Source organism: Zonotrichia albicollis, chromosome 6, assembly GCF_047830755.1.
Source record: "Zonotrichia albicollis isolate bZonAlb1 chromosome 6, bZonAlb1.hap1, whole genome shotgun sequence".
Classification (NCBI taxonomy): Eukaryota; Metazoa; Chordata; class Aves; order Passeriformes; family Passerellidae; genus Zonotrichia; species Zonotrichia albicollis.
In genome coordinates this window covers 58,864,979-58,881,211 of record NC_133824.1, presented here as the reverse complement: position 1 = coordinate 58,881,211, position 16,233 = coordinate 58,864,979, and the positions used below count along the sequence as shown (strand labels likewise).

The window sequence follows — 16,233 nt, the reverse complement described above, 5'->3', positions numbered from 1 at the left end:
CCATTTTCTTTCCCTCAGCCCTGAGAAAGTCCTGGTTTAGTTTTTCATCCAATGAGCAAACCCTGCCAACCCCCTCCTGTTCCAAGGCATTACAGGGATTATTTTCCAAGCAGGCTTGGTACCCATGCTCTCCCCTTCTCAGGGCCGGATGCTCATCAGTCTTGCACTATGACTATTGCATGTGTCCTACTTATCCAGAAAGGCTCTGGGCAGCTGCTTATTGGGTTTTCCTGTCTGAATACAGGAGCTTAATTTAATAGGCGGCTGTTGGAAAAACAAGCAGGAAAGCAACACAATGGGGCTTGATAAGCAGCGTCCAAACAAGCTCTGAGGAGGCAGTCACCAGAAAATGGCTGAGCAGTTTCCATGAGGAAGATGCAATTCCAGATGCCAGCCATTAAGCGGATACTTACCCAGCAGGCTGGAAGCCTGCAGATCAAACCATCAGTATATGGTTAACAAAAATCTTTGAGGAGGAGAAGAATGGGAAGGGAGGTCCTGGGAAGGCATTTTATGGAGGAAAAATAAGATGAATGGAAGAGTAAAAGAAAAGCTGTGCTGGGATGGAGGCCCTGGACCATTCTGCCCAGCATCCTCTCATAGCCAATGGTGTATGATAAGCCAGGGGTATGAGAAGTGTTCAGGGATATTTTCCCATAAACTCTCCAAGCCCACAGCAGGCTGCACGCAGCTCCAGGACTTCCTGAGTCTGGGGCTTGTATAGAAATACCGGATTGAATATTCCTGGCTTAACCCTTTACCTCAGTGAGAAATGCTCCCTATCTTTAATCACTAGTTCTTTGGTGAGAACAGAGGCCACAGCTGCTCACAGCATTCAAGAGGAGAGCAAACCAGGAATTTGTGCAGCACTTTTTCCTCTTTCCTCATTAACTCCTATCCATCTATTTGCTTTCTCGACTGCTGCTCAGCAATGAGTTGATGCTTTCATCAAATTCCTTGTTATAACCCGGGATCCTTTTCCTGAGGGGCTGCAGTCAGTTCAGAGCCCGTTGCCATTTGCATGATGTTAGGAGTGCTCCCTGTGAGGCTCATCACTTACATTTGTCTCCAGAGAATTTCAGCTGTCATTTTGTCACTGAGCATCCCGAGGTCTCACTGTGGTTTGGTGCCATTGGCCTTTCCAAGCAGTTCAGTGTCACCAGAAGCCAGCACCATGTCCCCACCCACCCCTACTGCTACATCACTGATGAAGATGCTGAGCACAGACCCCTGCTCAGATCTCTGTGAAACTCCCCATCTCATAGCTCCAGTGCACACTGACCACCCCAGTCTGGCCTTTGTGGTTTCTGTCTAAAAACCACTAAGGCTTTTTTCATGGCTCCTTACTCCCCTCAATATCTTTTGATGAAGGGTTTTGTCAGAGCCTTTAGGAAATCAATATCTCTTATCTCCATTAGATCTCTGTTTTCCCACCACATATTTGGCTCCATCAAGGACTGTGGTAGATTTTGTGAGCTATAATTTCTCTTGCCAAAACCTGTGCCTGGGTACAGATGTTTATCCTCTTATCCCACCAGTTTCACAACACCATCCTTGGGTTTGCTGCTCCAGAAAACCTGCACTTGACACCTTTTGTTCCAAAACTGCCTCTGTGATTGTTGCCTCCCATTTGCTTCAACACCCAATGGGCAAGAATTAAAGCAAGGCAGGCTGGAGGCCAGCATGGCTGAGCAGAGACCTGCTCCTCTAACTGAGGAATGAGAAGCAAATGCTCAGGGAGAGGTGACCCAGAAGAGTACAGATTTTGATGTTTAAGGATGGGGTCAGGAAAGCTAAGGCACAGATGGAAAAGGCCAATGAGAACCTGGTCTAGTGGAAGCTGTCCCTGCCCATGACAGGATTGGAACAAGATGATCTTGAAGGTCCCTTCCAACCCAAGCCCTTCTGTGACTCTGTTAATTTTACTCCACATTTTGGTATCAACTCTATGGATGCTCTTTCTTTACTTTCCCAGTACTGGCTTTTCCTTTGTCCCTGCATCAATTTCTGTGCAGACTCCATATGCAATACAATCACAGTAAATCCCTTCCTGCCTTTCAGACCTTCCTATATAGTTGTTGTCAAGAAAGAAAAAAAATAATTATTCAAGATGTAATAGCTTGACCTCTTCTCAAAAAAAAAAATAAAGGCTACTTAAGGTACAATGTTCCACGCTATTAATTTGATCTGAGTTTTGATTTGCACCAAGAACACAAACCGCTCCTTCTGCCATCTCATGCAGCGAGGTTATTCCCATGCATGCGGGAACCCAACCGTGTATCCAATCGCTGCTCTGATTCACGTGAAATGGGAACCGCTGGACAATTGATTTCTTAAATCCAAGCGGAGACTGCCGCATCTTGGGAGGCCTCTGCCGAGGCAGCTGCAACACAGAACCCGCGCGTCCGTATCGCCAGCCGGCTGAAACTTTATCTTCGGCGGGAGCGAGAGCGGGACCCTCCTCTGCAGCACGGGCAGCGCGGGGACCGCAGCGGTGCGGTGTCCCGGGTTTGGTGTCCCGGGTTTGGTGTCCCGGTGCGGTGACCGCTTGCCGTACCCTCGGTGCGGTACCCCCGGTAGACCCTCCGGTAGCGCGGTACCCCCGGCAGGGCAGCCCCGGCGGCGGAGCCCCCGCCCCGCGCGTCACTCGCTCGCAGGGCCGGCGGCGGGCGGGCGCTGACGCCAGCGCGCCGGGCGGGGCGGGCGCGGCCCATTGTGGGCAGGGGCCGGGCGGGCTCCGCGCCGCGCAGCGCAGCGCCGCGCCGGCAGGTACGGCGGGCAGCGAGCCCTCCGCCCCGGCAGGAACGGCGGGCGGACCGGGAACAGCCAGCCCTCCGCCCCGGCAGGAACGGCGGGCGGACCGCGGGCAGCGAGCCCTCCGCCCCGGCAGGCACGGCGGCCGCGCTGCGGTGAGTCCTCCGAGCCCCTCGGCGCTCCTCCCCTCTCGGTTCGGCGGAGTGTGTTGCCCTTCTCCCACAGCCCGCGGCCGTGCTCGGGAGGGGTTCGGGAGAGCCGGCAGCGGGGCGGGGGCCGGCGCTTTTCTGCCTTTTCCCCGCCGTGCGGAGGGCGGCGAGCCCGCGTCCCACCCCGCCCCGGGCGCTGCGTGGAGCTGTTGCCCTGAGGGGAGCCCCGGGCCCCGCGGCGCCCGCCCCACTGCCGGCGCCTCGGAGCTCGGCGTGTCCCCCGGCGTGTCCCCCGGCCCCGGCGTGTCCGGTGTCCCGGGCGGTGCCGGGCAGGGGGCGCCCACGCGGGGGCGTGGGATGCGGGATGCTGCTGCTGCGCTGCCTTCTCCATGGCAACGCCTCCGGAGGCTGCTGCAGCCCCGGCGCCGGCTGGCACGGCGGCTCCCACCCCTGCGGCGACTCCCACACCACCGATGTGACCCCCCCACGATGGGGCACCCGCGGGCTTTGGGGGCCCTCAGGCTCCTACAGCAGTTTGGGGCTGCCGCATGGTGTGTATGTGCCGAGCCTCTGGTGCTGGTGTCACACGTTTTGCTTGCAGGCGTGCTCTTGTCCAGCCGATGCTTTGATGTGGGAGCTGGGGTGGGAGTAGGATTTTGGCAAGTGCCGGTGTTGGGCTGTGGCTTGGCTACAAGCAGGTGTGTGGCTCAGGCACCAGGTGGGGAGCTCGGGTCTGTCACTGGTTGTACCCGCCCGAAAATTCTGGGAGGGTGGATTCCGGTCAGGGGTCCACCTGGAAGAGGGACAATGCCCTTGCTGTGTGGAGCCTTGAAGGCTGGCACCCTGTGCCATTGGTGTGCGATGTTTGTGTTGGATCCTGGTCTTTTGCTTGTCCCGAATTCTTCAGTGTGAACAGTGGGGTTTGGTCCCTGGGGTCTGCAATGCTCATGGCTTTCACACCGTGCTGCCTCCTGCATTGGTGCTGGTGTGAAACAGTCTGCATCTTTAAGTGATCAAGGTTAATTTAAGGCAAAGAAGGATGATAATGGACGATAATGTGCCTCCTGACAAAAGCCACGTGAATCGACAGGGCTGTGCTGCCAAACTGGGGATGCAGAGCTCCCTGTGGAAATCTGAGGCAGGTGGAAGATCACGGGGTGCAGCCAAGTCCCCTTTTCCAGGGGACTTGGATTCCATGTCAGATCAATACACTTCCCTGCTGGGGAGAGGGCAGCCCCTGGCACGGGGTGCCCTCGTGGTTCTGACCAGGCCTGAGCACTGCAGATGCCCGGCATTGTACAGCCAGGCAGCTTCTCCCGGCAGCACAGAAAGGGAGAAGCCAGCGGTTTCCTTTTTTTCCCTCTCAGGAGGTTGATTCTGATACTGAGTAGAAAATCAAGTGCTACTGTGTATTAATGCCTCAGTGGTCAGCTGTAGTGCAACCTCTTATCCTCCCTTGCCAAAACCAATGTATTCCAAAGCTATCGGCATTCCCTGCCTGCCCCTCTTTGAGTCCCATTAGGAGCAGAGGTGTCCTGCAGCATGTGGACCTTTTTCCACGAGCGCTGGAGTTTGTTTTGGCGTGCATTTCCCCCCAGACCCTGCGGGTCAGGCATCCACCTTGCTGTTCCTCGATTAATGAGTGACTCACCCTGCTCTCCCCATGGCCATATGCCGGGACCTGCCTCTGCTCTGACAGGAGCAGGAAGCAAAAGCCAAAGTCCACGATCTCTGAACGCCCAATGTTGTGTGACACAGGGACAGGAGGAAGCAGTGACACTTCCTGGCCCTGGCTCAGCTGGTGTGTGGCTCTGCCCCTTGTGCTCTGACACAGCCCTGGGATTTTTGGGTCCAGCCAGCCAGGCGTGCACCCTGCTCCGTGCGCTGGCCTCTGCCCCGGGGAGGCAAACAGGATGGGTGAGGTGTAAAATCAGCGCTGAATCCGCTCCCCTGGGCTTGAAACGGAGTCAAACCGGTCTTGACCTGAGCTGGCTCCTTATCTGACCCTTTGTTTGTGGCAGGGGTGCAGGAGGGAGCAGGAAAGGACAGCCACGGCGGGCGGGCTCCTCCGGTGAGGACAGGCGGGACCTGGGGACAGCTGGTCTGACTGGATCGTGTTTATCTCCCTTTGCTTCTCTGCTTTGTTTTGGTTCCTTCCTCCACGTTTTCCCGCGCTGTCAGGTCACAGCTGAGGAGCCCAAGGCACTGGGGACATGGAGATGTTGGGCAGCTGAGCTTCCCAAAAATTCTGTTTTGTCAGCCAGCCAGCAGCATGGCTCCTCTCGCTCCATCTTCCTGCTTTGAAGTTTCCATCCCTGGAAACTGGGGATCCCTGGGGTGCTGGGGATCCCTGCTGGGTCCATCCCTAAAAGCTGATGATGCACTTGGAGCAGCCCAGGTTGCACATTGGTGCATTTATAACCTGAACAGGCTGCATGGGGACCCTGACAGATGCACCACCCAGAGCTGGTGGTCTGCCCATCCTCCTGCTGCACAGACACCCACTGAGCTGCTCCTACACGGCCACTTTTATCTCTGAAGTATTAATAAATGAAGCCAGCCTATTTCTGTGAGCCTTTTTAAGAGGCTGGCAGGGCTGCCTTGAAGGCTTGCTCGGCACTGCAACTATTCAGAGCTTTTTTCCGCCTGTGCTCTAGCAGTCGATAAGCCAGGGCATCCAGCTGTCAGCTTTGCAGATTGCCAAAGCCTGCTCAGCGACATTTCTGCAGCCTTCGCTCACAAATGAGGATTTTGTTGGACGCTTTGGTTTCTGACTTGATGCTGGTAATTAAATATCTTAACTTGGCTTCAGAAAGCTGCCACTGCTGTGGAGTGACTGGTGAGGCCATGTGAAGCAGGATGTGCTTGTTCTGCTGGAATTGAGTGTGACCTAACTATGATTCTTCAACCTGCAATTTATTTTCTTATAAAAATATACTTTTTTATATAAGCAAAACCCTTTTAAAGGGGAAGAAAAACCTTGTGTGTTACTGCTGTGCTGTTGAGCTTGCATGGACCTGCTGGGACAGCTGTTTATTTGCAAGTCGTGGCAGCCAAATGCTGTAAAATTCAAGTCATGTCCACATTGATTTTTTCTCCCCCTCTCTCTTTTTTCCCCCTTTCTTAATCATATATGTACTTTTTGCTCATGCAACACAACAGATGTCAGTGCCATGCTGGAAAAAAAAGGAGCTGATCTGAGCAAAGGGCCATAAATTGGGGCAGAAATACTGAATGCTTGATCCTGATTTGTGTGTTGGTTAATTTAGATGCTAAGTCACATAGATTTACTTGCACTGTGTATTTAGCATACTAGGGGATGAGAGAAACAGCTAGTTAAGGGTTGGAAAGTCATTAAATATTCCAGCAGAAGCTCTTCTGAGTATTGCATTAGTTCCCTCACCCTTCATGACATATTCTTTGAGCAACTTAAACTAGGGGAAGGGGGTTGGAACCAGATGGTCTTTAGGGTCCATTCCAACCCAAACCATTCTGTGATTCTATGATTTCCAACTTTCTATTTAATGCAAAAATTAGAGGCTCCACAGTCCCTTGCCAGATACATGTTGTAATTTGCTGTTTGCCTTTGATTCGTCTTTTCTTTCTTCCTTAATTGGGAGAAAAGCTGTGCTGGTGCCTACTTAACCCTCCTGCCCTCTCAGGAGACCATTTGCACTTGGTGTCTTCTGTCCTTGAGGCATGTCATAGCATTCTGGCATTCACTGAGGAACCAGGAGTTCTGGGGTAGCACAGAAAATCTCAGCTCAGTGAGTCATGAAGCTTTCAGATCTTTGTGGCCACTGAGAAGAAAACCAGAGGAGATGGAAATGAGAGAAATGGCCCTGGCACACTGTAAGGACGTGGTTAGTTGACTGAGGAGTTTCAGGATCTGAGCTGACAGCACTTTGTTTCGTGATTGGTGTGGCCTGAGCACCAGCCACCTGAATTACAGCAAATTAACCAAATTAATGCCTGAAGTTGTCTGAACATCTGGCCTGTGTTTTCCTCATGGTGGGGTTGGGTGGGGTCATTCCCAAGGGCATCTGTCCCATGCTGTTCCCAGGTCTGGAGCAACCTCTGTGCCCTCACATGAGTCTCTGATTACCCCATCCTGTTCATGCTCCCTCCTGTGTTTACCCCCAGCCTTTTGGGGGGCAGTTTATTGTAAATGTGGGACATGGAGGAGGTTTGTGCTGCCTGGAACACCTGGGAGACGAGGCTGCTCCTGGTCCCTTCCTGAGTCAGCCAAACTGGGATGGGGTGGCCCAGCCTAGAGGCACTCACTGGTGACTCAGTGTGACCGTGACTCAGAAGGTTTCTCCATGTTCTTCTCCTCATGCCTGAGTTGCCTTGAGAAAAACTGTTCAAAACATTGCTGTGACCCGCTGGAAGGGCGGTGTTGGATGGGTGTGTTCTTATCCACCAGTTTGTGGAAACCTGGGAATATTTATTTCCCTGTCTGCTCTGGGGTGTCCTAACCCCTAGGGGAGCACTGACTTTGACTCTCATTCATGGATAAAGTTTCCTAAACTCCAGCATAGACTGGAATCCACTAAGGTGTGAAGTAGATTATAGAGAGTAGTGTAGGTGGATCACTTAGGTGGGAAATTTGGGGTTTGGGATTTTTATTACATTGTGGATGGAAGCAAGTTGGAGGGCACAGGGTGTTGTCCTGGTTTTCTTCTTCATGCGTCTTCTTCCTTCTTCTTGGGTTTGGGTGGCATTTTGTAATTGGGTGGAAAAGTCTGCATTGCGGGCTCTTGGGGATCAGTTATTGGGTTAAAAGGGAAATAATCAAGGATAAAGGGAAATAATCAAGGTTATTAATTGGATAGTTTAGCTTTAAAGGACATTGTAATTAAAGATTGTTGGCCATTTTTGTGGTGCTTTTCCAGCATGCTGAGCCTGGTTCGGACAGTGTGCAAAACTCTAGATAATAATAAACAAGAACCTGAAGACCAAAAAAATCCACTGGGTCTTTCTTTCCTTACAAAAGACCACTCCAGGAGGGTCTGCCCTAACAGGGGAGCCCGTGGGAGGGCCCAGCTAGAGTCCCAGAAGTCAGGGAATCAGCAACAGGTACCCTGACACCAGCGAGCTGCTCACCATGCCAGTGCTGATGGATACTAATGCTGCTTTTCAAAGCAATGCTGCTCTTCAAAGCTTTTCTAACATTGCTCTTCAAACCTCTTCTCTTCCTGCAGTACCTGCCACTTGCTTGGATTTTTATTTTTGTGTTTGGAGCTCGCTTGCAGGCTGGGAGGAGGCGCAGCAGCGCCTGGTGGTGCGGCTGGTGGGAGCTGATGGCTGGAGACATCCTCTGCTCTCTTTCCCAACCCTGAGCTCCCGGCAGGGCCTGGCTGCTGGATGACTGAAGGATTATTTGCCGTGCCAGACAAGTGGCTTCATGTTTCCCTTCTGCATTCCTGGGGCTGAGCACTGCATAGCGATGTTGTGCTTTCAGCTACGTGCTGCTTACCTGAATCATGGCTCTCTCCTGGAGTCTGGGCTCTCCCTGTCCAGGCTGCCCTGTCCCTGTGTCACCGAGTGCTTTATGAGAGGTAATGAAATGAGGTGTGCAGGGTGTGGTGGAGGAGCTGCAGGAGTGTCCAGCTCTGTCTGTGACTGTGCCTGTGTTCACCACACCTCCTGGAGGAATGGTTTTCGGAAGCTGAACCCAGTGACCCAATTACCGACCTCTGGGTTTGGGCTGCTGCCAGGAATTCTGTGCTGAGGCTCCTCATCGCCTTTGTGCAGGGCCTGCGTGGAAAGCAGCCATGCCAGAGCTCAAAACAACTTGGCAGCAGCCAGAGATGGTGAGATAAAGAGAGGGGAAGGACCCAGTTAATCCACCTGACCTGTGCCCATCCCTGGGGGAGCACAGTGGGATCTCCTGGTGTTCCTTGCTCCCTGCTGCTCCTCTTTCTCATGGGGCTTTCATCCTGTTTCCCTGGCGATGGGCAGGGCTGCTGGCAGCTCCTGCCTTGGGGCAGCATGGCAGGAGGAAGCAATTCAGAATTGTGCCATTCAGAGGCAGGCTCTGGGGGGTGGTGTGTGAAACACCAGCAGCTGGGCTCTGTACCAATATGCAAAACTGAGCTGCAGAGCTTGGCAGCTTTTGGGGAAGCTCTGCAGGGTGTGGGTTCCTCCAATGCTTTGCCGGAATGAGGATCAGCTTGTCTCCCCTTCCAGTGAGCAGAGCATCCTCAGAGGTTGTAGGGTCGAGCATTTGAGGGCAGACTGGCACCAAGCAGGGAAGTCCTCACACTGGTTTTGGGCAGGAACACAACTGTCCATACACTGAGGCTGCAGGGCAGGGCAGCTGGGGCTGTGCTCTGCACTTAGAGCCAACTTTGCACCACTTGGGCTGGGAGGAAATTTTAAAATTTTTAATTAAAAAAATAAATTTAATTTTAAAATTATTTTAAAATAAATTTATTTTATTTCTTTAAAATTAAAAACCCCTGGAGTATGAAAATGGGGGATGTAGAGGGGCATTGTTCAGGGGCAAGATCTGCAGCAATTCAGGTCTGAGGTGTGAGAAGGAGGGTGCATTGTGTTACAGGGGTGTGTGGAAAGATGTTTTATGCTGCTCAGGTGATTTTCTAGCACCTTGGTGCCTGTTACAGGCAAACTCTGTTGGCAGGCTTTCCTCCCAGCTCCAGCAGGGAGGAGGAGGATGGAGGAACAGTCCAGAGACTATTTCCTCACCCCAAACAAGCAAGATTGTTTGCTGTGGCATGGCCATGGAGGCAGCGCAGGAGGATGCTTTCTGTCTGTGATGTGTTATGTGACAGGAGTTCAGTCCGTGGTGGGTCTGCCCTGCTGCTGCTCCCTGGTGTTTTTCTTTTTTCCAGACTTTTCTGAGGTGGCTTTCTGGAGCTGCACATCCATCTGACTTTTACCTAGCCATGACGTGATTTAATTTTTTTTGGTTGTTGTTTTTGGTTTTTTCTTTTTTTTTTTTTTTTGAGTGCTTGTTCTTTGCCTGGCTTCAGCATCAACTTAATGAATGGTGCTTAGAGGAGCTGTGAACTCACGTCCCATCCTGGAGAGTTTGTGTCAGCTGTGCTCCGGTGCAGCTGTTTCCTTCAAGGATGCTTGCATGGATGGGAGCCGCTGTAAATCTGTTTGTGCAAAGCTTTCCCTGCCGTGACTCCAGTCATCCTTCATGTTCCTGTTGTTTCGTGCTGCTGGAAACCACAGCACCTTCTTGCCAGGGCTGAGGGTGGGGGAGATGTGTCAGGGAAGGTGGGTGCCCTGTCGTGCCTGGCTTCCCCAGGAATCGCACGCCAAGTACGCTCCATGGGCTGAGCTCTCCTTCCCTGTGCCCCCGAGGCACGAGCAGTGTCTTGGCTTGTGTGCCCAGTGCAGGGAAGAGAGGCTGCTCTGTGCCTTGATGTCAGGGCAAGCCTTTAGGCTGCCTGCTGTTTTCCAGCTGCCCTGTCTGGCTTGGCACCATTCCCCTGCATATCCCGTGCATTGCTTTCAGCTGCTGTGCTTCTGCAGGGGGACACTCGTGTGCCCAGATTGGTGTTGGATCTCATCCTGCAACACAGGGAGAAAACAGCCCCACAGTGCTGCCTCCTTGGGTCTTCTTCCACTAAGTCCTGTGAGCAAGCACAGGGCTCCTGCCATGCCCATCCCTGTCTCTAATTCCATGTAGGAAGCAGCAGGGTTAAGGCTGTAGGAGCTCTGGTGTTGTTCTGAGGTGCTGGTCAGGCAGGAGAAAAGCTGAACTTGCAAATCTGTTCCTGGGCTCTCTGGGAAGTCATGCCAAGGACTGTCTGAACAGAGCTAATCCCAGGTGCCTCTGGAGCAACCTTGTTTACAGTGCCAGCGCTTCAAATGGGTGTTCTGACAGAAACCTTACGCAAACCATTTGCTTACCAAAGCTCTCCAGCTCTGGGAGATTGGTTTTCAGACCTCAGTGTGTCACCTCCTTGTCCCAGTGTTTTGGAGACACCCTGCAAAGACACTGGAATCTTTTTGGGAACCACCTGGATCCATTTACAAGCTCCATCTATTTTTCCATGGAGAGTGCTACTAGCAAATTGCATGTGAGGTAGCTGGTGGCTCTGGAGGCACAAGAAATCCCTGTCCATCACATGGAGCAGAAGGATGTTGAGGAAAATTTTTGGAGCATGCTAAATATTGTAATCCCTACAGTCAGTTCTGCTTTTGGGACTGGGGCTTGAATTGAGCCTTTATGCTCATTTTTTCCCCCATTTACTTATGTATTAAATGCTGCTCTTCCACTTAGCAGGTTCAGCAAAATTTGTCAGTTCTTAATTGATGCAGTGGTGGTCATAGCTGTGTTCAGACTGCAGTGATGTGTGACAGGCTGTGATTTGGGTTACCTAGTCATGAAATTGTGCCATTCCTTTAGCTGGCACACTAGGACTTAACCTTACATCCAGGCTTTTCAAGCCATTCTATAGCATGACAGCTTTCATCATGAGAAAAAGACAGTAAAGAGGGACTTTGGCCTCAAAATTCTCTGGATTTATTCCCAAAGGATTGCTTGTAGTTGCATCACAGGAAGCTTTGTTGGTTTTGCTCTGGGGATGAGGCTGAGCTAGGTGAGAGATGTGTGAGACTGGTGATGATGTGTCTCGCAGCTGTAGCTCAGCTGCCTCATGTTCATGTTTTTATTTTACCTTTGCCTTGTGGTTTGGACTGTGTTTTTTCATTTTGAAAAGTCAAACTCAGACTGTGTCTTTGGGGTCTGGCATCCCCAGTTTGCTGTGAGGTGTGGGATAATTAAGGAGGGACCCATCCCTTGGGGATGGCAAGACCCAAGCTCCAGCTGTGCTAATGGGCTGTGACTGTGTGCTCTGAAATGTATGCCCTTACTCTGGGAAACTGACTGCAGGCAACACAGAGTGGGGGAAAAAAGATCTGTGAAAAATGGGTGCTCATTTTTCCAGAGGGGAAAAAAGCCAAGGAAAACAAATCCAACAGTCGCCTTGTCAGATCTGTCACGGGAATGTCCTTATCCAGCCCCTGGGTCGGACTCAGTGCTGCTAATTACAGCTTGTCTCGCTGCTGAAAGGAAAAGTTTGAATCTGTTCACCCCGAGTTTCCCACAGCAGCGTTTTGGGACAGCACCAACCCCATATCTCCATGCCAGGAAGCTCTTGTCCAGTGCCAGAGCCAACAGAGCCTGGGCTGCTGTTTGCACCAAGCCTTGGATTTGTGCTCACCCATTGTGGCTGAAGACCTTGGAAAAACCCTTCTCTGTCTCTCTGCACTGTTCTGAACTCGCCCTGTGAAAGTGCTCTGGAGCTCAGGGGACGTTGCTGTGAAGATCCCAAGCACAGGACCCCCCATCCTTTGTGGTGCTGGCCCTGGTTTTGGCTCTGTGCTGCCAGAGGATCCATTGCAGCTCAGCTCTCCCGTGGGTGCAGTGCTTCCCACCCAGCAGAACTGGCTGCCTTTCAGGAAAATAAACAGCCCTTCCCTCTCTGCTGGAGCTGGGAGTCCTGGGCTGCTGCACAGGGGGAGAAGGGTGTAACCAAAGGACCCTTTCATCACCTGCCTGTACCTGTGCTGCTGCTGCAGCTGCTCTGCAGCGCTGGGGCTGGGCTGTGTCTGATTTATAACACTCTGTGTTCAGGGAACAGCTTTATGTTCTTGGTTCTAAATTCTCTAAATTATCCAGGAGGGGAAACCATCCCCAGCCTTTCCATTTTGCACGTGGCTGTGTTTGTGTTGGGAGTGCAGTGTTACAGAAGCCTGTGAGATGTGAGCCCATGGGCAGAGCAGCAGGGCAGCTCTCACCTGAGCCTGTGGGATGTGAGCCCATGGGCACAGCAGCAGGGCAGCTCTCACCTGAGCTTGTGGGATGCTCAGTGCTTTCCCAGAAGCAGCTCCAGGTCATGCAGTGCCCAATACAGATGAATGTTCTGTATTCAGCTTGCCAGTGCTGGTTTAACCCTAAGCTCATTAAAAGCCCACGGGACTGTGTCTTCCCCTTCCTCCTCCTGCTTCCTCCCCCCTCCCTTGGCTTTTCAACACCAGGCTTTGAATAAATCATCTAGGATGTGATCACACAGGAAATTCGCGAATTTAATTTTATTTTTTTTTTTACAGCCAAGTTCGGAAGTGAATTCAGCTCTCCAGGGTTTCAGTCCTGTGCTTTTTAATCACAAGGTTCCCCATCCTTTCCACTCTGTCACTTGTGACATGACGTCTCCTTGGCCGTGTAAGCTTTTCCCCTGCCCACAGAAACAATAGCTGCTGGAAATGCTCTTCAAGAATAGCTGGGGATTGCCTGTGGAAAATGCAGATTTAATCTATGTTAGGTCTTTTTGTTGTTATTTTGTTTACTGCTTGGTTATCCTTTTCCTTCAAAGAAAAGCAGAGGGCTTGTTCTTGTAGAATTCACCACTCGTGATGTGTTCCTAGCTGGAAGTAACACGCTCAAAATCCTGCATTCCTTTGTGCATCTTTGCTTTATTTTCTTTTTCTTTGTGGGTGGGAGCTTAGGGAGTATAATGGGCAGATTAGCAACTGTATTTGTGGAGTAACCCATCTTTGTGCAGGTCTGGCTAGAAACCAATTAAGCTTGTCTTGATCTCTAAATGAGATTTTTGTCCAACGCCTCTCCCAACCTCCTTCTGCATCCATTAATAGCAGGGTGGGATGGAAACAGCTGAACGAGTGGAGATGGAGTGTTGGATAAACACAGAGGCGTTGGCTGCAGGGAGGTTCCCGGGATGCGTGCGAGCTGCTGCCTCTTTGTGTGGTTGTTTTGCAGCTCTGCTTCTTGAAACCTGGGATTAGCAGGGTTGGACTGCAAGTGTGCAATCCCCTGTGGAAGCAGGAGTGGGGTTGGTGGGAAAAGCTGCTGGATAAAATGGGAGCATCCTGTGGACTTCATTGCTGTGCTGATCCCCATTGCTGTGACATCCCTGGAGTGTGTTTGGCAGCTCCTTGTGACTCCCAGCTGCAGGTCCCCCAAAGTGCCTTGGCTTGGGTGTATCTGTCTGGTCTTAAGTTGCTTTTTAGTCTGGAAAACCCGTGTGGCTTTCCAGGGGGACACAGGACCTCACCAGGCTGGGGGTGTTTGGTGCTGCTGTGATGAGAACCAGTCCGGGAACGGCGCTTCAGTGCGGTGTTTTTGAAGAGAGCTGATTAAGGAAAGATGCCTTTAATAAGCTGTGCCTTCAGGGAGCCCTTCTATCTCTGTCCCAGACTGTTTCTGCATCAAGATAAGCTTGCAGAGCAGCTGGATCTGTGCTCTGCTTTGGGAGGTGTAGGAGGGGGAAGGGCACTGGGGTTTCTTCTAGGTGTGAATGTTCATTATGATCACTTTTATTTGTAAAGTAGCTGCAGATAAGCCATGCACAGGTGATGCCTCCTTCTTCCCTGCATGCCTGGCCTCGCTGTCAGGGGACAAATGATGGCAAAAAAGTGATTTCAGGGAAAAGGGGAAAGGAAAACTTACTGGGTGAACTTGCAGGGTGTAGCTGCTGCAGATGTGCTGTAACATGCTGCAGACCACCCTTGGAACTCTCCTAGGGACAGGAAAGCACAAAAAGCGCAAACCAGCTTTCCCCTGCATGCCTAGAATTTTGCTCTCTGTCTCCCCACTCCCTAAATTCCAAAAGCTCTTGGGTTATTCATGTAAGTCCTGCATTTATTTCTTCTCCCAGTGTGAAAGTGCCCAACAAGAGATGTGGGTCTAAAGACATGGAATGCTGTGCTGAAGCCCATGTGCCACATCAGGGAGGTCATGCTGTGGACCTTGACATCATGGCATGGCCAAACCCAGTCACTTTCTGTGCTGGGGAAATTTGGGAATCCTCAGTCCACAAAGATCTGGATATGGATGAAGCAAGTGTTCCATGAAAACTGCAAAAGCCTCAGAAAAATCTAAAACTGGGATGGCTGGAAGATGGTTTCAGTGCTTGGGTGGGAGATATGGAGAGAGGAACTGGAACAACCTCCAGGACTGGTGCTGTTTTGCTTTTTTGGGATGCTCTTGACTGAAAAGCTGCTGAGTTTTGATGCCAGTGAGACAGAAAAATACCTGGTGGCAGAGTGTCCCCCCGACTTCATCGTGCTGTCGTGGGGCTGAGGCAGTTTGGTGCACTGATCTGATGAGGCATGGCAGCCCTGCCCTGTGGAGATACCATCTCCTGGGAGGAAAATATAAAAATAACCACGGCTTTGGCTGCGTCTTTGGGTTGCGTGAGAGTGCAGCACAGGAGGTGGGGGATGAAATTATATCCATGGAAATGAGGCAGGAGAAATGAATCTTTTCCTGGGAGGCAGGTCTGAGGGAAGGGTCCTGCAGACCATGAGGGAATTGTCCTTGTCCTCCTGTACTGTGCTGGGGTGCAGGGGACACACTGGAGCTGGGCTCTGGGGTGGTTTCAGGGGGTCCCCCAGGGTTCCCTGTCATCTTCATCCTCACTGTGGGCTGAAGGAGGTGCAGCCCCATGTGGGTTCCTGCACTCATCCCATGCCATGGCTCCAGGCTCTAGACAGATGACACAAACCCTTGGGAGAGACTGTGTTCTGCCCAAGGCTTTGGAAACCTGTTGGACCCATTCTTCCACCTCTTTGCTTTTCAGAGCTTTTGTGGAGCAGGTCTGTTCCTCCATGGGGGACCACTGAAGTGTGGAGCTGGGAATAAATCCATGGGAGCTGCTGTGCATGGCAGACGGGAGCTCCTGGCGTAAACAGGCTCAGCTAATTGAATCTGTGGTGGACATGATCTCCTTTGTCTTCCAGTTGAGCTAAATATACCTTTGGGTTGTGGTTATGGAGGCTAACTCCCTTTTTGATTATGGAAATCACACTAACAAGGGATGCAGCTGGCTGCCTCCGGATGGAGCTGGGAGAAAAGCAGGATTAGGCATCCCATGGCTGAAACTCTCTCCTGCATACCTGTATCTGGACCAGGGCCAAAGTGTGGGATGCTGGATGGGCATCTCTGTGGAGGGTTCCAGCTCCAGAGTTTCATGTGATGCAGGTTTTGGAAGCACAAGGAATTTCAACATAGCCATAAGCTTTCCATTGTCCGACAGGTTGTGGAGTTTGGCGGCTGAGCTGCACTTTCCTGGGCATGGCTGGTGGCTTCAGGACAGAGAAAAGGTCCCTCTCCATCTTTGCATGATTCCCAGAAGCAGCAGTTCTGCATTTCTGGATGCAAAGGAAAATAAAAAGCTGTTGGTCAGCTTGAGCAGCAATTGGGAGAAGTTTTAGTCTTGGAAGGCAAAAGGGAAATTAAGGGCCAGAGGTGAAATTTAATGTGTCAGTCCAAAGGTGCCACCTGGCAATGTGTGTTCCTGGGATTAGGCACACAATACACAAAAAC

General features: G+C 51.6%; 1 protein-coding gene across 3 annotated transcripts in view; it reads left to right on the top strand.

Moving 5' to 3' along the window:
- The first annotated feature begins 2,712 nt into the window (after positions 1-2,712).
- The window catches only part of DAAM1 (dishevelled associated activator of morphogenesis 1), a 95,130-nt gene continuing 81,609 nt past the window's right edge, over positions 2,713-16,233 (top strand). For 2 of the 3 annotated variants that reach the window (XM_074543973.1, XM_074543974.1), the window contains exon 1: positions 2,713-2,909. The gene's annotated coding sequence lies outside the window, so the exon portion shown is untranslated. The remainder of the gene's footprint in view (positions 2,910-16,233) is intronic. The other variant, XM_074543972.1, reaches the window with a different exon arrangement.